We start from the raw sequence: 23490 nt of genomic DNA on the forward strand, positions 1-23490 counted from the left end.
ACAAAAATTAAAATAGAAAAATGCATCTTCTTGGAAAACAGCAGTTATTTTCTTCCACTGCTCAGATATTTTTATAAGCCCAGTTCCACCAGCCTCACTCATGTTGAGAATCACCTTACCCTGCAGGGCAGACCATTTATTTAGAGGCAAGATATTATGTCCCAAGCAGGACACTAAGATGCCTCCACCCAACAAAAACTCTACTGTGCAGCTGAGCTGGACCAACCTACATCCCAGGTCCAAGTCTGGTTTGAAGCATTACCCATACTGTCTGGATACTGGCCTCTATAAATAAACAGGCAAGAAGGTTTGGAGAAGAGGTGAAGCCCTTCTCATTAGTTGTGAGCAAGGAAGGAAGTTGTACCTTACCAAAGACTGCGGGAATTCACAACTCCCTCCTTCCTTTAATAGCACTGCTGGAGGCAGAGAGGAGCAGGGCAGAGCGGCATTGCAGGGATGGTCCGGCAAAATAGCCAAGACGTCCTGTGAAATGAAATACTGCACATGAGTAAGGGTGGCAGAACTTGCCTGACAGATACCTTTCTTGCTGGCTAATTACAACCACAATTTATAGCTCTTTCCATTAAATCTTAGCAAAAGGACACAATGGCACAGAGACTGTGCAAACGCGTCTTAACCCATATTTGTTCGGAGAATTGGTTCTGATAGTTTATCCCCCCCCAACAAATTTTTTGGTTGTTTATACATATCAGCTTCAGCAAAACTTCCACTGGGAAAAGGTTACTCTGGTCCAGGAGGAAACTTCTGGTCAAAACACACATAAACAAGCCTGCTTAGAGCAGTCAACGGTTTCAGCATTCAGCTGGAGCGCAGAAGATGTACTTTTGAAGGCCTGATAGATCAGGGAGTTGAACTTGGATCTCCTAAATCCAAGAACGGTATCTTAACCCCCAGACAAGAGGCCATTCTTGGATGTTGCTTCCTGTACGAGTCATTTCATATTGGATCTAAGTCATTAAATATTTGCTGGTAACAGCAAGACCAATTCTGCAGCCCAGAGGCCAGAACACAGGAACATGACGCTGGGTCTCCCCTACGCCAAGCGAGTGACTTGGCTATCTACTGGTTTATTGTGGTAATAGGAAAAAAACAAGCCCTTTATGGATCCCGTGTCTTCCAAGCGGAATGGAAAAAACTCACAACATCTTGTGCAACAGGAGAACCATTTCCTACCCGCTGTTACAGGGGGTAGATCTGCAGCGTTTATCACCTCTTGTTGCCAAAGTCAGAATCTGGCCTGCTGCCTTCCACCCTAATTCAGAATGCACTTTCATCTCTAGTATAAACACCGAGAAATATCAAAAGCCCTGTTGACAGTACTGCTCTCATTTTCTGCTTTAAGAAGTTGCCAAAATGTACAAAATTAAACTCTCCGAGTCACAGTAGGCTGTTTTGTCAGTTTATCCAATCGGTAACGTAATACTGTCGTAACCTCTATCATTCTTGCTCTTTTCTTTTTTTTCTTCCCCCACCCCCTTCCTTTCTTTCTTAAACAAGAATTTCCCCTGGAAAGGAACACAGTTCATCCAAAAATTAAATCACAGCATCAAATTTCAAACCCGCAAATATAAATCAAATATCGTTCTGTTGACACTGAGAAATATTACTTTGTGCGACGCATGCTGCTGAAGCATTGTCCAGGCCACGGTAGGTAGACTATGGATATTACCATGCTAAAGGAGCTTCTCTGGGAATTTTCTCTGAAATTGCAGGAGTCAGAAAGAGGAATGCTTCACTGTCTCTTACCTACTACCTCAAAGAGCATATCTGAGGACTGACCCTGTACTTTTTTTCTTTTCTTCCTTGTTCCTTTCATAACTAATAGGAAATTATAGGCCTCAAAAAAATATAGAATTAGGTCCTCTCTTATTTCCTTAACAAGAGCAAAATAAGTAGCACCATTTAACAAACAGCAATTCTGTGGAAAACTTCTAGGAAAACAGGAGCAATGCCAAACGTTTCTCTAGCACCAGAGTTCCTAAGCTGGGAAATGCGTCCCCACAGTAAGGCATGCGTGACATTTGCAAATGACCTTCACTTGAAATCAAAGTATAACGTACATTACCTCAGTACATAATTCATTTTTAATCTATTAATGATATGACTCATTAGCATATTAGTAGCAGTAGCGGTGTTAATAGGAGTAATACTAACGCCATGGCACTGCTAACAGGTTTCAACATACTAGTCCTTCTACAAGCATATAACAAAATGATTTGTGACCCAGCATCACAGAGGTGGTGAGACGAGAAGTTTGATAGCCCTACCAGCTACTCCATGTGATGTATGCTATTATCTCTTGTTATCTCCCCAAGGAATCACAGAAGATCTAAACATGCAGTCATAAGGATTGTTCAGGTGTAAGATCCCTGATGGTATCTTTGCTGGACATGAGATGAAACCCTAAAGAATGAGTTTTTTAATATTCCTTAAATGTTTCTGTTAGTACTCAATCAGGTGTGAAATGCCTTGTAGGACCTACTGAGCTCTTGTAGAGACTCCTGCTTCTCCAGGTTGCAAAAATACTGTCACCTCAGGGAAATGATTTATGAAGTCATTTTCAAAACTTGTCAAGAACTACCAGGGAGGAATAACACACAGACTAAGAAAAGCCGTGTATGTCTCATTTTCTACCCTTAATTTCCTTGCTTGGAAATCTCACCTGAAAGAACTTGAGGAATCGATCTGTTAGGTTGGGATTTCCAGAAGCACAGCTCTCCTGATGTTGAGGGAAGGTCTCCACACAGCTGAGCCCATCTGCAAGGCTCAGCCAGCACTACCATGCACCCAGCAAACCCACAGAGCCCAACAAAAGCACCCTGACCTACAGCCCAGCTCTTCCAGAGAAGCATCAGACTCATGGTGGTTGTATTCTGTAAAGGGAAGATGTTTGCACAGGGCAGTCAAAAGTTACGGTGTGATTTCTGATCATATAGTGCAGATCTGATTTATCATTAAGTGCAAACACTGCTCACAAGATCTGGGGTGACATCCAGGTGCAGGTTTCAAGTATCGTTAAAAATCTGCTGCTTTAAGAATCTAGCTTTGGGGTCAGGCCCTTCCTTGGTTCTAGAAAACTATGAAAAGAAAACTGGACAGTATCCCTGGCTTCACGCACAGACAAAATCTGCAAGCAGAGGTCTGCCTCTGCACCTCCATGGTCATGGCGCATGGGAAAAGGAGCCATTCTGTGATGTCTTGCCACATATCCCTGAATCTGTGGGATCCAAAATCCACACCACAATGGAAAGTAAGACTGGGCAGGCTGGGAGCCACAGCTGGGGTGGAAAATATCCACAGTAGCATTATACAGGAACAATAAAAAAAGCAAGACTGTAATTACCTTCCTGCTCACCCTCACCATGCTGCAATGAAGTCGCTGCCATTAACATCTTATCTACATACAAAGGTAGTACATCTTTGAGTACCTCAGAATAGTGAAAGCACTGCAGCTCTCACCAGAAAAAAAAGCTGTATGATATAACCCGCTTTGACACCAAAATAACTGCATTCACATGAGGTCTCGTCTCACTATAACCAGTGGTAAAAAAATTAATACAGAATTATTTCCTAACCAAAAAAAAAATTGTATCAAGGCAATTTTTCATGTAAGCCAGGCCTAAAAATGGTTCTTAGAGTAGCTGCCAGGAAAATTGCCTAATATTCCAACTCTTCCCCAAGTCTCATGGTACCCAGCACAGCTTTTAAAACCCCCGTCCCTGAAACAGCACCAGCTACCCAGAGACGCTCGAAAACAGCAACGCCGAAGGTGCAAAACCAGGGAACCGATGTGGGCTCCAAATCCAGAATTTCAAAACAAGGAAAACACCGTAATCATAGCCTATTCAGCACTCAGGTGAGCGACTAAAGGACACCCGTTGAGGTCAATGATGACGGTATTGCTCTGGTGCTGCCTCAAGGGAGCTCTCTGGCCCCAGAGAGCAGCTGGAGACGGATCTCCAGCCCCACAGCCGAGGCTGCCACAGCCTTGCTGGAGATGGCTGGGGCCGTCCGAGGAGTTGCCAGTGTTTACCTTCGCAACTGGTTTATCTGGCTCCCACCTGCTGGCTTTTTGGAGCCCCCAAACTATTATTATCAAGAAAATTGTATTAACTACTACGTGCCCAAGTGAGTAAGTAGACAGGCTCACCCACTGGGAATGGGAAAATAAATTCTCAAAGGCAGATCTCTCCTCCTCCCTTTCCTCAGGCTTACCTTTATTTTTAAAGGCAGAATCAAAACCAGCCCAGGTCACCCCATGCCAGGCGGGAGGGACAAGGCCCCAGGATCCTCCTTGCCTGTTTTTAGCCTCTTTCATAGCTTTGTCCAGATCACCCAGATAACGGCCAGAAACCTGCCAACTGTGCGCTTGCTGGAGTAACCTTGCAACCTTGCCATAGCTGTCCGTCTTCCTCCTCCAAGTTAAACGACCCCCTGCAATCTCCACTGGGGTGAAAGATAGCAAGCGGGTTCCTCCTTTCTCACCATCTCAAAAAGAGGAAAAGCTCCCGGATGCCTCTCTCCCCCACTGTACTGCCGACTCTTGATAATCTGTCCTGTGCAAAGAATACACGAAAGGCCCGTGTCTCGGCAGGGGAAATACACCACTTGGATCACACGGTATCACACAGTCACTCCAACAACTTTCTTGTGAGATCTGCAGAGGTATGAACTTTACCTTTGCAAGCACTTTTGTGGAGCCTCTGCTGCTGAATCCTACTCCTCTCTAGAGGTGGGGAAAGTCCTCCCAACGCTTCTGCGCTGTCAGAACATCGGCCTTTATATTCAGGCTGCTTTTATGGAAGCTTTTGAGAGGAGAGCTCCTAAATTGAAACCACATTGCCCAGCCTGAGCCAGAGCCTGCTGCTCCCCGAGTCTTTCCAGTGCTGATCGCTTCCCGGCGAGAGCACGAAACAGTGGGGCTTACAACTCCCGGGAATCTGCCAGCATGGAAACAGTGCTTGGCTAACAGCTTACAAACCTCCACCAGAGCTCTGGGACGCTCTTTCGTCTTTCCAGGGTCTTGGTGGGTGCAAAGTGGTCTGAACAGCTCTTTGTGCCTGTAGCTGCTACAAAAGAAACACCTTTCCTCTTTTTTTTTGTTTTTGGTTTTTTTGTGGTTTTTTTTCAAAAGAGAAGCCGTTGGGACGTGCTCACCATCTCGCTCTCTTCTTATATCCCTTTCGGCATCCTTCCATTTTCTGGTTATTCATTTGTTACCCCTGAAATCTGATTCCTGATCTCAGGCCTCTCTTATCAGCCCCTTTCGCTGAGGAGTTCCAAAGCAACGGGTTAGTTTTAATCTTTGCGCTCTCCCTCTGTCCCCGAGGCCTCGTTTTGCTGGGGGAGGAGGTGAGTGATAGGACTGACGTTTGTGGGGGGAAGGGGCTGCCATCCATTAACTCGCTGTTATCTATCTATTCATCTGCCCGGCAAAACAAAGGTATGATTGTTGCTCCAGCTGACAGACCTGTGCTGGCTTCACTCCAGCTACCGTGGGTCATAGGAGCAGAGGAGATATGGAGACATGGCCCGAGCACAGCCCAGCAACCAGAATGTAAGGCCTCCTGTATGGGCTCTGTGCCGAGGTCTATACAAACACGTCCTTTGCGACAACTGGTACCCAAGCTGCGCTGCTGAAGCGAGCGGGAGGTGAGCCCGTCTTGGCCATAGGCTTCCTCCATTTGGGTGTATAAACCTGCCTGTAAAACACGGGATTGATTCTGCACCACCCCGGCATCTGGCAAACCCGTTTTGGGCTGTGCTCTCATTTAAGCAATTATATAGGATATAGGGTGCTAGAACATGACTTCCCTTATCTCTGTTTCCCACATTACACCCTTTCCTAAGGCAAATTGATGCAGCCCCATTGAAGCCGAGGCACTGATTGACACTAGCTGAAGATTTGGCCCCGATTCTGCCGTGCTTTGCCTCTGGGTAGTCATTTACACCTGTTCGGAGTGCAAAAGGCGACCAGCAGCAACTGCCGGAGCTGCAAAGCAGCGAAATCCCATCCCATCGCCTTCGGAGCCTGACGTGCCACGCACTGATCAGTGGCACAGGGCCCAGTTCCCCTTGCATCGAAGTTGGTTTTGGCGTTGCACATAGGCATCCTCTCTTCAGCTTCTAGTAAACCTCGAGATTGCTGCCAAGTCTCATGAAAGAAAAAGTTGTGACCCAGTTCCTGGAGGGTGACTTAGTGTAAATAACTTTCAGTGGCATGATGACACCCTCATGAAATCTAGCAGTGCGCTTGTCAGTCCATGAAACATGGAGCCAAGAACCAGTCCTGATCCAGCGTTACATGGCGAGTATCTTTTTCTTTCCTTGCACACGCAAAATCCCTGGCAATTTCCGGAAGAACTGTGGTTGTGCAAGCCAAACAGGGCTTGGCTTATTTTCTGAATCATCAAAATAGTGCCAGTTTGCATGGACAACATCAGCTTTTGAGCAAAGCTTGCCAATACTGAAAAAAACCTTTATGCCTGAATTAGACCCCAGTGCACTGCAGTTAGATGACTTTCCTGGGTTGTCTCTTCAGCCAGCTTTAACTTTGTGGCCAAACAGTCCTCCAGGGACTAAGCAGGCCAATCTCCATTCACTGCTTGCAATACACCTGCAGGAATCGAGAGTGAACTTTTCCCTGTCATTTGATCTCAGTGACACCCTGTCTACCTTGGCACTCTTTGGTGGCCTCAGAAGATCCTGTGCAAACGATGGTGAAGCTGGACAGCCACCAACACACATCTTCATGACCTCCATTTTTCTTGGAGACTCCCAGGCATGACAGTCACTCTGCTTTTTTTCTATGGCCATCCAAAATCCAGTGAAATTACCGGAAGGCCTCCGGAACCGATTTCAAACGAAATGGATCCAGCATTTAGATCTAAGGCACGATGTTTAGATCTGCGGGTTGCTTTGGGCTTCTAATTTCCATGGGGATTTGCATAATAAAATACAGTAATAGGCTGGGCAAGTACATCGAGCAGTGGCTGTGAGCCAGGAACTAATGAGCTCCATTGCAGACTGTTTAGCTCTGGACAAGTCACTTGACCTTCCAAAGTCACATCATCCCCATTTGTGAAATGGGGATAGTAATACTTGCCTCACAGGGGTGTTGTGAGGATTAATTAGTTGCTGCTTGTACATTGCTTTGATGATGTTAAGCACTACATGCCTGCTAAGTATTGTTATTGTATCATGGCTGGGAAGATACTGCAGTTAGGGCTAAATCCTGCCCTTGGAAAAAGATGCGTCTTTCCCCACATCTTGTAAAATCAGCTGCTAGGCTTGCGCAAGTAGCATTTATATAATGTTGGTACCAAACATCAATATGCACCTTGTACCTTTGACGTTGCCAAATCCCCAGAACAATAGCCTGCCGGGAGTCACGTGATGCACCATCCCGGTGCAAAGAGCTTTGGGCAGGAGCCCAACTGCAAACTCTTTCTTTTTCTTCCCCCACAAATTGAAGTTAGTAAATGTTTCCACCAGGCATTTCAGCGGTGACCTCAGGTCTAGAGCTCGGTGTGCCATACAAAGCCCACGGGCACACCAGCCCAGGCAACACATGCTACACACTGCCGAGAGGACAGCCCGCGTGGGACGGGGCGCCTGGGACACCCCAAGCACGCTCCTGCACACGGCAAAGCCACGAGGGCTGCAGTGAGATGGGATGGCTGCAGGAAGACGTGGATACATGCAGGAGCACAGCCGGAAAAGGTAAGATCCCCTTGCCTAAACTCTAACCCGTAGGTGGGCGCGTGCTCTCCCATATGCTGCCCTGAAAGCAAAGCCCTTTCGCCTCCTGAGCATTTGGGCCTAAATAATACAAAATAGCGCGCAAAGAAAAGAATTCCATCGACTGCAACGGGCTACAGCTTAGAATCATTAATAGAGCTCAAACCACAGTATCCCGCCTCCTCAAGCAACACATAGGAGTTATGCATCCAAATTTCAGTGACATTTAGTGGAAGTCGGCCAAATGGCTCCCTTTGATTCCTTTGAAATTTGAGCCATAACTGTCATTGTATCTGAGACGTGTGAACTGCTCTGAGAAGTCTCCCATATAGATTAGACTGCGATCAAAGAGTTCCACTAAACTGAATTTTATGAAGACGGAGGGTTGAGGTGAGGCTGATCGGCAGCAATGTTATCTGAAAAAAAATCCCAAACCAGCAAGTTTCAAAGGGTTAAAGAAGAAAGTTGTTTGGGTAGATGGTGTACATTAACTATCATTTTCAGTCAGCATGCAATGACTAGTTAGCAGGGCTTATCATCCCCAGCTATGTGAGGAATTACAATAAATGCCTGAAATGCAAGCAGGTTTCCGGCTTAGGTAGGTAAATAATGGAAGTCACTATTTTTGTCTGAGTTGCAAGAATTCCCCGCACACAGGCTCCCCACCCCCTCCCCAGTGTAACATGGCTAACTCTACTCCCTGCTGTTTGGCAAAATGAAGTCCTTTCATGCATCCTTGGGACTTTTGCTTTGTCTGCAGAAGTAGCCAACTCATGATTTCCTTTTTGGTGGAAAGCGAAAGGTTACATTTTCTGCATTCATTTCTTTTAAATATTTCCAGAATGCGATGACCTAAGGATGAGTGGAAGGAGATACGAGCTGTTCTGAGACAGGGACTGCGTGATTTGCAGGGCAAAAGTACCAAAACAAGCAACCGGAGCATTATTCTGGCACTGTCAAAGCCTGGTAGTAATCCTCCTGTTGCCTTCAGTGACATGAGGCTTCCCTCTGCAGCACCACCCTGCGCAGAAAATACTCTCAGCATTCAGTGATTTGGCTGCTATTCGAACAGCCACTGGAGAAAAACTCTGGCTGCCTCTGAAGGATAGAAACAGGGTAAACTTTGGATAGCACTTAGTAGTAAATAGGGAATAAAGTCATTACAGTCGGAGAGTTTATTCTCATTTAGCCCAAGGCCCTTTTCCCTGCCCTGGCATCCCCAGGCACGTGCCTGACCTGGCCTCTCTCGGAGGCCCCTTTGAGGTTTGTGCGACGCAGCCTTCACACGCCGCTCAAGAAAACATGGGGCTCCCGCCACGGGAGGGGAATCCGGGTGGGATCCTGAGCCTTGTGAAGTCCCTCGTCGATTTGGCCAGGCTCCAGGTAAGCCCATGAGAGCCTCAGCCCCTTCTGCCAGTGAATGCACAAATTGTTTGTGAACCACGGCTGGGGGAAGCCCGGCAGAGGCACGGAGACAATGGTGCCGGGGAAGGGTTAACCAGTGCCACGGCTGGGAGAGCGTCCTCCCTCGCTGCTTCACACATGCCGTATTTCTTAGCAAAGTGAACATATTAACACTGGCATGCTCCCACACACCGCCTTGGCTCTCCTCCAGGAAATCATAACCCAGCTATTTGGCACACAAGGCCGCAATTTTATTTACACAATCAACTTCTTGATAAACATAAAACTTACAAAATATACCACACCCTTAAAATATAAAAGGAAAACGGTGGGGGGGGGGGGGGGGAAGAACTGCAGTAACCTGACCTTCTCGGCCAGGAGGGCCAACCTGCTTTGATTTGACACCCCCATGCCCAACGACATCTGCGGATGCGCAAGGGTTTGCCCTGGCTTTAAGGAAGGGTCCTGCTTGGGGGGAGATACGGGGGGGACTCTGCGGGGCTGGGAGCTGCCACAGTGATTTGGGCTGCCTCAGGCAGGTTTCCTTAGCTGGTCTAACCAACTGCAAGTGGAAGCTGTAGGTTTCATTTTGGGAGGAAAACATTGCCGATTTCATGTGACAACCAGATTTTCTGGAGACACACTCCACTTTGCCAGAGCACGAGTCGATTCAGCCGGGAAGCAGGGAAGCTGGGGAGCATAAACCTTCAGCAGCCCCCCAGGGCACCCGCTGCCTTGGGTGAAGTTCTGCCTAAACATCAGATAAAACTGCATCAGCCTTGCAGTGAACTGAGAGGCACACATATGCATGCTGCTTGTATCTGGGGTCACCTGAACTCAGCTCCGCCACCTTCTCCTTCACCTTTTGAGCTCACATTTCTCCACTGACCCTTTAAAGCAATTGTCTTGCTTGGCTACTTGACAAAAGGCTCACAGCCTCAGTCCATCATCTCTGTAGACACTGGAGACCAGGGTGGCAAAGGGTGCAAGCTCTCCAAGAGCTGGGGCTGATGGTTGTTCTGCTAAGCTTCAAACTGGACACATGAAGACAAGGAGATGCTTAAACATAGCTTAAATCCCACTTGAGACAAACTGCATGAGAAAAAATAATGGGCCAAGGGCATTAAACTGATTTATACTGGCTGAGGATCTGGACAAATCTGCTTTATTCTGTGCAGATAAAAAGATCTGCCTGAGGCTAATAAGCTTTTGATAGTTTGGGAAACAAAGATTGATTCTTTTTTTTTTTTTTTTCTTTTTCCCACAAATAGGAAGAACCACCTTCAAATACCTGAGACACACTGCAATCACTTAGACAGATAAACATCTTGATTCCTAGAGATAATAGGAGCTGAATGGTTGGCCTCAAAACCAAGCATTCGTGACAATTCTTGAAACAAGAACGTTATTACTCTCCATTTCCACAACAATTTACATACAACTGCAAAGAAAACCTTTCTCCCTTTGCAGCTGGAAAATGTACTGTAAACACGCTACCCCGAAGCCTTGCCGTAGTTCCTGCATGCCTGGAGGTGGGTGGGTGAGCAGGTCCCCTGGGCCATTCTCCTGGGTGCAGGTCAGGGTCTGCGTCGGAGCCCAACACACTGTCTGCTTTGGATGAATACCTGGCCAACCTCGGTATAAACATCAGAGATGTGAAAGAAGGCCCGCTCCCAGGAAAGGACAAGAACACTGGAAACTAGAGCTGAGGCCAAGGAAAGAAAGTCTGTGGGACGGGGTAGTCTTGTAGCACGGCAAAAACCACTTCCTTGAAAGGAGAGGAGACCAGGAAGTTTTTGAAATAATCTAGTTGTTGCCTGCCAGACATCTTGCTTCTTTTCGCAGGCTGGGAAGGGAGAACACGGGTCCACCTAAGCAGATTGCAACTGTGATGGAAATTTCTCATGCTATCCATTACAAAACAACTACTGCGCATTCACTCCTCTCTCTCCCTCTCCAAAAAGTAGCAGCTGAAATGAAAGCCACCAAGATCTGTCAAGAGATCTTGCCCTTCGGGGACCGCACCTTGGCTCATGTGGTCGAGTCACAGAGGGATTCTGGGGAGGCTGCAGGAGGCTGCTCCAGCCAGAGAGCTTGGGAGCGCTCTCATTTTTGCGGCATCCATCCCGTAAGAGTTTTGCACCCACCACAATAACAAAACATTTGCAAAGAGTAATTTAGATCTGTCTGCTACATATTCAGCTGCACACGAACAAAAGGCTCTCCTTGGATTGTGAATAATTTCTTCAAATACCAGGTGTTGCCTGATTTCTCCAGAATGGCCAACTCCTACAATTTTATAGTGAGTAGTACTACATATAGTGACTTTCCACTAAAATGATTTTTGTACCTAAGAACCTCATCTCTGATTTAAAGTCAGTTTTTATCCTCTGTGAATGCAGGGACCTGAGTGCCCCTGACGCAAAAACCAGAAGGCAACCTGCGCCCTGCTCTAGGTACTAAAATCTCAGGATTTCTAAAGCCAATCTCAAGATTACACTTTTTTGGATGCTAACATGACTACTGTCATATAAAAAAGAAACAGCTGTCAGTATGCAGGCGGTTCATATAAGAAGTGCTATAAACCGACAAACCAACTGAACTGGTTTGCTGAAAGTATGTTCTACAAAGAGCTTCTTTAGTCCATCTGTTAATCTTACACAGCATACATTACCTCCAAAAACTAAATGTCTTGTCAGGAGTGACACTTAGATACCAAGTATTTCCAGTTGCATGTAACCACTTAGAATACTGTTGTCACTGCTGTCCTGGCCCTGGCACGTAGAAGTGTGCTCCATCCGTAGAGACAACAGCTCACGGTCTATCCTGTTGGCTGTGTGCAGACTCCTGTGTAGCTGCAACAGCATCAGCAGCTTTTCTACAGGGAAAAGGTGGGCTGACGAGAGCCTACAGCTAACAGTCAAACCACCTCACCTAATGCAACCCATCCCAAAAGGATTATACCACCGGCCAACAGCCTAGACCGGCTCCTGCACCACAGCTCTATCTGTTGTTAAACATAGGGAGACAACACTGGCAGGATCAAAAGCAGCGAGCAGTCAGAGCTCCCTTGAGACCTCCCATGTCCTTGCTACCGTTTGCAAAGTTAAAGAGCTTTGCAAAACTGAGCAACCATCGGGAGAAGATAATTTGGACCAGCAACCACTGCCCCTGCAGAGTAATGCTGGGAGAAGTGATCGTCTCGCCACCTCACCTTCACACCTCACAACTCACGCTGTGTTTGCCCCCCTCTCCTCCTGCACTTCTGCCCTCTAAGACTGAGAAGCAAAGACCAGGGGGAGTCAGGGCCCAAACCAGAGGTATCGCAGTTCTGCAAGAAAGGACAGGGACCTTCAAGTTGAGGGATGTTTCCAACAGAAGCACTGATAATTTCTCAGAAACGGGCTCCAAATTAGCCTCGTCAAGCCTATTTCAGAGGGCAAGATGTGGAGGAGGACTTCAAGGGTGCTTTCAAACGAACTGAATCAGAGGTTTACCCAACCCCGCTCTTTCAGAAGTTTCTGAATAACGCACCAGCTTGAACCACTGGAAAGAAACAAATAAATGAGCTGGCAACTTTCACAGGGAGGAGCCTTGAAGCCCAGTTCCCAAGACCACGCCAACCAGCTCGGTGTGACAGCATACAGGAATGAAAATAGGTAGGTAACATTAACAGAAATACACTGAAACTTAATAACAGCAGCTTGTCAGGACATGCACTGAAGAGAAATGGCTCATAATAGCTACAGCCTGTATTATGAATGTTTCATAGCCATCTGGCTAACAGAGCTGCCTAAACTCCACTGATGTTTTGTGTGTGCTGTGGTAATCCGCGGTGCATGCTCTGGAAGGAGACTGTCAAGCCGAAGTCCTAACATCTGTATTAAAAAGAGACACCGTTCCTCTCGTCAGATGAAAATGCCTTAGAATAACAACGCAGCGATGAACAGAGCCCCTAATGAGCTAAGGCTGTGTCCTCCTTTGGCGCAAATTGGGAAGGTTCACTCGGGGCAAATGGACTTATCCCGATTTACACCAAGTATAAGGTCCAGCCCCATCGTATTAACCTCTTCTTGGTTCAGTCACAACTCGCATGTGTCTATTGGTAGTTTAAAGCAAAGGCACAGTTTAAAAGAAAAAGTAATCCCCCTGCCTTTCCTCTCCTGATCTGATTCGCATACAAAATGGGCTTATGAACTCAAAAATTATGGGAGGGATTCAGGGAGGAGGAAAGGGAGACACAAGAGCCCTTTTATTTTGCGTCTTATTCACAATGAAAATTGGCACAGAAGCCAACCACATACATTAACATAGTTTGGGCAAGTTTAACTCTCATGAATACATTTCTGTGGAAAAACTATGTGACTATGGAAAAATCCCCTCTTTTTTGCCACTTGAAAAGATAACAGGCTTCTATGTGGAACGTACCCAGAACCTGCCTGATTCAGAGACATGGAAATACAAAGATGAATAAGGCTGAGTTTCCCATGCTAGGGGCCCATGGAAACTGAGAGGGGAGGAAGAAGTAAGGAGGCCCATTGACTCAGGAGAAGGACTTTCATCCTACAGGTGAAGGAAGTATTTGAAGGCACTAGTAACATTGCAGGCCTGTTCCAGAGCCCATTTAAGTCACTGGCAAACATCTCATTGACTTCACTGGGATGTGGGTCAGGGCTCAACAGTTTTAAAATATAATCCAAGGCTATTTCTACATCACTGTGTAATGAGTGGGATTCAAAACAGTTCAAGTGTGCCCAGCCCTGTGTCTTACCTGTTTTCTGTCCACATTTCTGGCTGTTAGCCTGGCTGCTGCTTGGACTCAATATCGCACTGAGGAAAAGCTGAGCTCAGGACATTTTTGGAGGATTGTCTTGGACTGAAGTGCACACTAGACTGCACCCATGCCTAAGTCAAGCAACCTGGAGGAAGGAGAATTTTGGCCAATTGTACTGGGGCATCAACCGCACTTCTCTGCTCTCTTCCCCTCCTGTATCTCTGGTGCGCCTCTCCACACTCAAGCTGAGGAGGGCTCTCAGTGTGAGCTGGAGGGTTTGCAGAGAGCAGTAGACGTTCCTGTGTTTGATGATGTAAGTGCACCTGGCACCCAAAATCTGGAATTTAAAGCTAGCCCAGCCAGAGCGACTTGCGCTGGGATCCTCTGACCCAACCGCAGTCCAGATGCAGCCTTAAGAGTTCTGCAGAATTTCACAGTTACCCAAAAATAGTGACCCTGCTTCATACATCCCTAACTACAACCTACACGCCATTGCGATTCCCATAAAATAACCTTTCCCCTTTGCTCACTGACATCATATAGTGCTACCCTGCTACAGTGACACATTTATGGCAGAGGATGGTAACCTCAGAATGACTATTTTCTTTTGAATAAACCAGTTTGCTTTATTATTGGCCTATCTGATATGATAGTTTGCATTACAAGTCCTTCATCAGATCACTTGAGAAGGACGTCATTGTGCTAGGCTTTTAATAACTTGTTAATTGGTTTCATAAATTACTAATTGAACTTTTTAAATTACTCATATTGGGATGGTGAGTCTCACCATACAGAAAACTCAGTGATCTCAGAAGAGGATACATCATAGAGTCATCCCATCCTGCTAGGTAACACAAAATTAAACAGTGGGGTAGGAGCAGGACGGGGAATTTTCCTCCACGATTAGCAGTTCAGAGCCCTTATCACTGCAATGCATCTAAGTACCGCGTATTTTGCACCTGCCTAAACGTGGAGTTTCCACTGATGTCAGTGTGTGGAAGAAGCGAGGTGTATAGATCCACACATCGAGGGCAAAGGATCTGCAGAGCAGATCAAAAGGGAACGTTCTCCCTCTGGGACAAGTCCATCCATAGTGCTAGCTCTGTTGCTTTAATGACACTTAATGCACATCGCCACTGATGTCATTGCTAAATTTGGCCCCGCTGGAGAGATGGGGTTTGGCAGGGACCAGCGAACAGGATTTTTTGCGAACTGTCCAATGCTGACCACTTCCAGCAATGCCAAGAAGCTGTCTCTGCCTTTCCCAACACAACTCTCTCCAAACACAGCCTAGGAACAATGTCACACCTGGCACTCGCTTGGCAGCTGGCAAAAGGTAACTGAGCATTTCAGGACCAGTTCTCCGAATGCACAATTCTCTGTTACTTACTGGGCTAGGCTGGCGAGAGGTCAGCAGGGCTTCAAGCAGATTTGTCTGACTGACCCTTCACTCATTGACCTGCTGTTTTTCCCTAGGAGCCAGCCTGACCACCACTTGCCTTGCAGCAAAGGATGGGTTTTTTCTCACCTAACTCCCAACAATGTTAGTATCTACATCTGCTCAGCCACAATCACCTCCCACCAGAGTTAATGGAGTGAGTAGGCGCTTCTGGGGAATAAATCACCTGGCCTACAGCAGATGCATCCCTTAGGATGAGATCAGTATCGCTCCCCGACAGCTGTGAAGAGCATTTAGCTCTAGATCAGCTCTACATGTCCACATAGAGCCGGAGGAATCCCATCCCAAGTGAGTGGTCAGATGCTGAGCTCCTGCTGCAACGAATTAAAAGCACGGTTGTTTTACACACACAACTGGCCTTGCGTGCATCCTATGCTCCTTGCCCACCTATTTTGCCTTGCTCTAATCTGCCTTTTATGACTGACCCTAGGACAGGGAACCCGCTGCTGTTCCTACACCTCCAAAAAGCAACAAAAACATGAAGACCACCACGTGTGCACAGGTGGTGCTGCTCTAACACAAAGGCTTGAAGCAGAACTGGTTAGCCAAGTTCTTACATGTAGACATAAAGCCCCAACAGGGACCTTTGCAAACATCTCTGCTGGTCTCCTGCATTACTGGTCAGTGTTTCGCCCACCAGATTTCTGAACTTAGAAAGCTATACGGTTCCCCGGTATAATTACAGGTGTATTCCCATTGGATTTGGCACCACTGGTTACCCAAACATCATGCATTAGCTCCTAAGAGAAAGACGTTATTTATTTTACCCACACAAGGTTTATCTTGTAGTAGCCATCAACTTTCCATGGAAAGATCACGCTCTACTACTATACATCAGTCATTAAAGGCAGCTCCTAAACTTTAATATCTCCAAAGGAACAATAATTGCGACCCTTTCAATATTTTATATTTGCAGACAAGCGGAATGAACTCACTGGAATCAGCAGGTGGTGTATGTTCAGCTGCTCAGAGCAATATTCGGCTTGCCTATTCCCAGTGAGGGCAGCTGACATCAGAGAAGCAGTGCCCTGTGAATGTACCATTCAGCGGATAGGAGAGCCTCGAGTTTGTATGGTAGACATCAAAGTGTTTTGTAACATGCAGATGTTTTCCATGCAGAGGCTGAGAAAAGCGATGGACAAGATTTTGTAAATCCTGTGCTGTGGTTTTTTCTTCATTTTCTCCCTCACATATCCCCATTTCCTTGCCTTTTCTTATATGGAAGAATGATACCATTAAAAATGATAGGTTATATCATAGCTGATATAATTTGGTGTGACTCCACTGACTTCACAGAGCTATGCCTGTTTACACAAGTTGCAAATTTCTCCCATCAATTTAAATCTATACAGATTTACATCATGGGGAACAGTGCTACATTTTTTTCCATAGCTAATAAGCTTCTCAAAAAAAAAAAAAAAAAAAAGACCCTTGACATCTATTAAACTTGTATTTGGAGATAAAGATTTCAGAGGATGCCTTCTCCTACCCTTTCTCATGTCCTTTATCCTGCTCCTCTGTTTATTGGATGGTCCTCCCAGTGCCAGGTGAGCCAGAGCTGAGCTGAGTTGCTGAGGATAGTGCCCATGGATAAACCTGTGGATGTGCTTGCTGACATGTGGCTCCGTTCCTTTGCCATCTTCCCAGGTAATGCTGTGAATACAACCTGTCCCAAACGTCCCTGAGTCCTCCTGCCACCCAGGTTCACACACGGGAAGTAGGTAAAAATTCCTGCTCTGTTTAATAGAGGGCAGCAAGTTCAATGCACAGCTCCCTCTGCCCAGGTGAATTCCCTAACCAGCAAGGTAACAGCTATTTTTAAAAAGTTCTCCTTTCCTTTCATTTTCATTTCGTGAAACATTTCAAGAGGCCTTGCTTTCATCTTCCTATGGGATAAAAACACATTTCGAAACCTCACCATTTTCTATTAAATTAAATTCTTGTGTTCCCACTTGCCCTAACGAGAAGCACTGTACCACCACGTTTGCAAAACATGTTGTATTGTGCTATGATCATGTGCCCTTCTGCACAGAAACACAATGAGGTTTCACACGACATTACTAACTGACCTCACTCAAAACATCCCTCCCATAAATAAGTGCCAATCTATACATACAGCACACATGAAGACAGACACTTCCCATTAGGAAGCAGTTTGCTGAGCAGGCTGGAGAGCTTATAATGCTTCTGAAAACTCAACAGCAACAACTCTTCTGCTGGACAATATGCTGACTGAGACTGATTTTGGGATACACTGAATTACGCTGAAGAACCAGGTGACTTAAGTGCCAAATTCCTTACCACATTTACTGATTTAATTTGACCACTGAAATTCTCCAGGCTTTTTTGGAAGCCCCAGTTGTGATTTCAGGAACCAGTAAGTCCAAGACAATCCCACAGGTTGAACACTGTCATTAAAAGCATGACCTGTTCCTGCTGGAGGCAAATGATGGAGTCCCTGCAGGAGTGGTAGTGAATTAAGTGGCTGTATCATCCATCTCAGCAGTGGCTCTGTAAGATGAAGCAAGACCCAAGACCACTGGAGATGTCTGAGGCCGTGGTAGAAGTCTTACATTTCTTCCAATAAAAGTTGAGCTCGATACTGCCTAGTGACCTGCAAGACACGTGGGGATACATTTTCTGGATGAATCGAGGAGAGAGCAACTAAGATGATCAAGAGCTGGAGCTCATGATGACCAAGGACAGGCTTAGAGAATTAGATTTGTTCGGCCTCTAGGAGAGAAGATGAAGGAGAGACATTATGTCTGTCTCAGCTACCTCAGAGACAGTACCAAGAAGGCAGAGTCTGGCTCTTCTTGAAGGTGCATAGCTCTGCTGGTCATTGCACTGACAACACGCGTCTCCTAGAAAACCTCCTCCGGCATTATGCGTACGTGTTGCTCTGTATGCTGCTTTCCATACGATCTCCAGCTCTGAGATCAACATTTCCATCCTGTTCCTCTTTCCCTGAGACTGCTAACTTGCTAGAGGTTAAGCTGCGTCTCAAACAGCCCCCATCCCACTTAGCCTACATCCCAGGATTTTCTTTCATGAAAAAGGCACTGTAAAGGCTCCGGACCCTGTGCTATGATTTACACTTTTTCATCTCCTGTAGAAAGCCTGCCGTGTATGTGATGATACCATTCAGCTCCGTTTACCTGAGAACTTAAAAAAATACCATCGGAGGTTGTTTTTTCCATATGGGTAAATAGTAGGGGTGGGAGTATTCCTTATGGGAAACCTGGAACAGTCGCACTCTGTCGGCCTGACATTTCCTGCCGTAATTGAAACCTTTGATGTTAAAAATTCCATTTACACAGTGTCTCTCTAAGCCAGGCGGGGAGAAGGGCAGAGGTGGGCGCAGCATTAGCACACAGTTTCCCCAACTCCCCCACTGCAGCCAGTTAAACTATAGCAGGTGAGATGCATAGATGTAAGGGAAGGAATATGAGGAAGGAAATACCAGCTGAGTTAGGTAATTTGGGTCAGAGGAAGCCAGGCGTAGTTACAGAGGCAGGTACAGATTAAATCAACGTGAGGCTCTAGGTCTCTGCATCTGCCCATACCCCTGCCCAGGAGGGCAAGGAGAGGTGCACCCACATGGTGCGGTGCTCTCAAGGGGTGTGTACCCTGGATGTCTGCGCTCTGCCTTGAGAGGACAGAAAAATATCTCTCTCAGAAGTTACGGGCACCAATGGGTTATTTCTCCCCACCAATGGGGAGAAATAACTTTGACCTCTTGCAAGTTAAAGAACATTTAGCTGAGTGTCTTTTAAAATCCCACCCAATGCTATGCAACCTAATCCTCAACCAAATCAGCCAAACGGCCAAATTCTAATTCCAATCCCGGCCGGCCTCAGGTGGAAATCCAGACAGAAGGGCCCCCTGCCGCCAAACGTAAGCTTATCCCAGCACCAATTCCAGACCCCACTATAACCTTATGCCTGAGAACCAGCACAAACCTGCTCCCCACTCAAGCTAGCCCAGCAGCCGCAGCCAGCATGGATTCAGTTTATCCACAGGGCTCCTTCCCGCTGGGGAAACAGCTCATGGGTCCATAGGGGTTTCACCCAGCACGACTCGCCCGGCCTCTGCCTCAGCTCTGCCACAGCCACCTGCTCAAACCCTACCTCTACCTCCAGCTCTACCCCACCCCGGGAGCTCCTGTCATTCCCAGCCCTCAAGCGAGCCAGATGCCTATCCTCCTCCTCAAAACCTCCGGCAGACTCTTCAGGGGTGAACAGCAGCAGCAAGAAACATCTGAATGCTGGTATCAACACTGGCCCCAGCTCCCGCTAGCAGTACATACACTAATAAGACAAAGTACAGGACAAAGTGGAATCCTTGTAATGGACATAATTACATTAGCTAGTCAAAGTAACTTTATGTTAAGAAATATTTTTGGCATGCCATGAAAAGTTTAAATCCTGTCACACCCCAACAGTTACAAAAGTCAAAGGCAACATAACATGAGCTTTAACTGTTAAGTACATTTGCATAAAAATGCTTCTTCAGAATGATAATGCAACCGTGCTTCCCTGTTTTGTTTTTTACTGTTTTCCCTTTTGATGCAACTTTCTTGCACCCTCAAAGGCACAGAGCAGAACAAGAAACAGTTCTGCCTGCGACTCTTTTCTCAGGCACCTTAAAAAATTCAGGCTCAATGCTTTGAATTTCTTTCACACATCCAAAGACAAGACAGTGAAAAAACCCCAAGTACCTAGACTCACCAATCATTTCTGAAAATTTGGATTTTCATTGTCAAATATGCATCTGACCCTCCAGGCATGACAGTGGCAGCCACAATAACAAGCAAATTGCATTAATCATTATTCGTCCTAGCAATCCTTACAAGCGATGGGCAGCATGGGGTGAGAAAACCAAAGCTGGATCTACAGAAACAGACATTTCAGAAAGGAAACAAATGAGTTATTTGAACAGCCGTTCAGATTAATTCTCATTTCTAACCCTGTAACTTAAATGACAACTAGTACTATAAACTCAATCTACTCCTTGGAGTTCCACAAAAAGTTCATTCAGCAACAGAGGTAGGGAAAACTTTCAGGTCTCAAAAATACTAAAATGCATTTTATGCTGCTGACTTTCTCAAACTCTGTCACCAAAGTAGGCAAAACTAAAACGTAAAGTTAACAGCTGTTACATTTTGATGCTAAATCTAATATACAGATGCTCATTTAAATTTAATTATTTAATTTAGATATTTCTGGGAAACAAGTCTGAATTTCTCCATTCAAAAAGTTGCTTTACTTTTAAATTCACTTTGTTTTTTGAAATAAATAAATTAAAAAGTTTTGAAAACTAATAAATGAAATATTTTGTTTCAGATTGCACAATACATTTTATTTGAGACGAAATGAATCTCTTTTTTTCGTTGTTCTAGTTTTTGACAGAATGAATATCTTGGGGAAAAATTCATTTAGGAAGACCTAAAAAAACCAGAATTGCCAGTGATCCCAGTGCCTACCAGTTGTTCTTTTATGTCCCACCAAGGAATTTTTCATAAGAAAACTCATAGTACACATTCTGGTTTTCCCAGGCAAAGTTGGGATGATGAATTGCACAAAAATGATAATTTTTTCTACTACAGCGGCATCAAGAAGCCTCCTAAGACTGTGGCTCATGGGAGCCCCATTACGCAAAAGGCTGCCCCTTGCTTGAGGGGCTCACAATTAAAAGAGAAACAAAGATGCAAACCAAAAATAAAATTACTTGCCCTCTGTCATACAGCACACTGATGGCAGTGGGGCAAAAAGAGTCTGGTTCACCTCGACTTTTCCTTCAGTGACCTATCTGATAGGACTGTAGGTCAGACTCGCTGGATAAAGCCTTTATTTTGGCTTCTCCCACCTTGTTTCTGCTTCACAGACTGGCAGAGGGTTGCAGAACTTCAGCAAGTACAAACATAATGGTCTTCAGCAGATACCTAGGGGGAACCAAGGAAGATCTTTATCTTGATCTTATATTGATCTTGATTTTCGTCCACATGGAAGAAAGGAGAACTCCCAGTGCGCCACTAGCAGCAGCCACATACCTCAAATTATCGACTGTGAGATAAAGAAAAAAACTGAGGAGGAAAAAAAGATACCAGGTAAATACAAAAAGAAAAATGCTGTCAGGAACTGATGGCAATACTTAGCACGAGAGTTGTGGGAGTCTCTGGTCTACTGCTATAGGTAAACATTTGTCCGAATGACAGCACATGGTGGAAAATTATGTGAGATGGGCCAGAACTAAGTCATGATTGATGAGCCTTGGAAGAGCAGGACCTGGCTCTCCAATGTTGGTTTTGCAACCTTTGATCTTTATAGCCACGCATTATAAAGCGGTTTCAACTTGTAACTAAATTCCTAACATACTCAGCTGTAAAATCCAGACATATCCTGAGTAATAAAACAAATACATAAACTGGAACTTAGGTGAGAGTCATCTTTTACTGTCACTTAATGCTGGGAACACCTAGAGCTTGTTATACTAGATTCAATAGGAAAACATAATTTTAAGAGCAGCATGAAGGGATTTTGGCTGGAAACAAATTAATTGGGCTGTGCAGACTACATCATTAATCCTATCTGGATCACCAGTTTACAGTGCTTCTGAAGAGCATCACAGAAGAGGCACCTTTCAAACTGTTATACATACTGTAACTACATCGCATGATGTTCACGAAATACAGCTTCTATCGCTAGGTGTATCAGAGCCACGGGCCTTCTGCAAAAACGTCATTCTGCGAACTGTGGATATAACCAATAAATCAAGGCAGTTGCACAAGCTACAACTTAGGTGGCATTAATTAGATCAGTGGAAGTTATGATCCAACATAATTATCATTGCTACCCCACCTACGTTTAATTTCAGTGTTTCTTCCTATCTTTCCCCCAGAGGGTCAATAGAAGAGTTAAAGTACATGCTTCAACAGTGTCAGTCTCCAGAGGCAGCACGAAAGAGCAATGTTTGGTAATTATACGAGTGCAAGTAAGGGGAAGGGGACTATCATGAGATGTGATCAGATACCATACAACAAGGGGAAAAAGAAAGAAATTCACCCTTTGCCCCTTACACACCTCGTAGCTTTGCAACCGTACAAGAGGTCGAGGTTTTGGGCTGCCCGATCTGACCCCCCGGGCCCTATTCAGCAAGGTATTTACACACAGAAATCACTGTAAGCATTTGGAGAGTCTCATCAAAGTGAACCCGATTTCCCAAAGTCTTACATACATACTGAAAATGGCCTGAATGGCAAGGCCCAGAGGAGGGGAAGGAGGGTCAATGTACTGAGATGGGGCTCACGGCATCTCTGACCACATCTACAACAGCAAGTAGTGCAGAACAAGAGGAATGGGTACACAGAGAGAAACAATTGGTGCCGAGGACCTGACACCCACACTGTGCATTTCCATTCCGTACGTGCTTTATTTCAGCCTAGCTGCAGTCCAGTGCCAGTAACAACCAGCATGAGCTGTCCCAAAGCACATCTACCAACTTAGTGTCATCCCAGAGGAATCCAGCTCGTGTCCTCCATGGCTGCTCTGCGACATAAATGTGCAGCTATGTGGGGATCACCAGGAGACTCATTTCAGAAGCAGACTGTTGATCTCAAATAAAATGCTAATGCCAGTCCCCCCCTCCTTAGAGGCAATTCCCTGCTGGGCATGGACAAGTGTCCGGGGATACACACGTGCTGCTGACCACCCAATGCTTCAGAGATTTCTGAGCAAACATCTCCTGAGGTAGCTGCAGAGCGAGAGCCGCAGCAGTATAACCAAGTCAGCGTGGCACTGTCGCCGGGCTGTTTCATCCTGCTGAAATAGCGCAGCATAACCCAACCCCGATGTAGGTTTGCACTGGACCAACACAAGTGTCCCCAGGCAGCGCTGCACTGTGTGGCTGTACCGACACACGGGCAGCCAGCTCCCCTGCGCGGTGCGTGTGTGCTCTTCGTCTCCGTCACTCCCTCTGTCAATAGGGACAATTTTACAAGCCTGTGTCTCTGAGGACTGTGCTGCAGGAAGTGAGAGTCATACAAATACAAATACAAATGGGAAACCAAGTGTTTGCAGGGCTGAGCCCTGAA

At 45.8% G+C, this 23490-nt stretch overlaps 1 long non-coding RNA gene across 1 annotated transcript in view; it reads right to left on the reverse strand.

Moving 5' to 3' along the window:
- Positions 1-402: 402 nt before the first annotated feature.
- Positions 403-23490, reverse strand: part of LOC129204103 (uncharacterized) — a 210499-nt gene continuing 187411 nt past the window's right edge. Inside the window, exon 4 of the long non-coding RNA XR_008576279.1 lies at positions 403-483. This is a non-coding gene — a long non-coding RNA (uncharacterized LOC129204103). The remainder of the gene's footprint in view (positions 484-23490) is intronic.

Source organism: Grus americana, chromosome 3 (assembly GCF_028858705.1).
Source record: "Grus americana isolate bGruAme1 chromosome 3, bGruAme1.mat, whole genome shotgun sequence".
Classification (NCBI taxonomy): Eukaryota; Metazoa; Chordata; class Aves; order Gruiformes; family Gruidae; genus Grus; species Grus americana.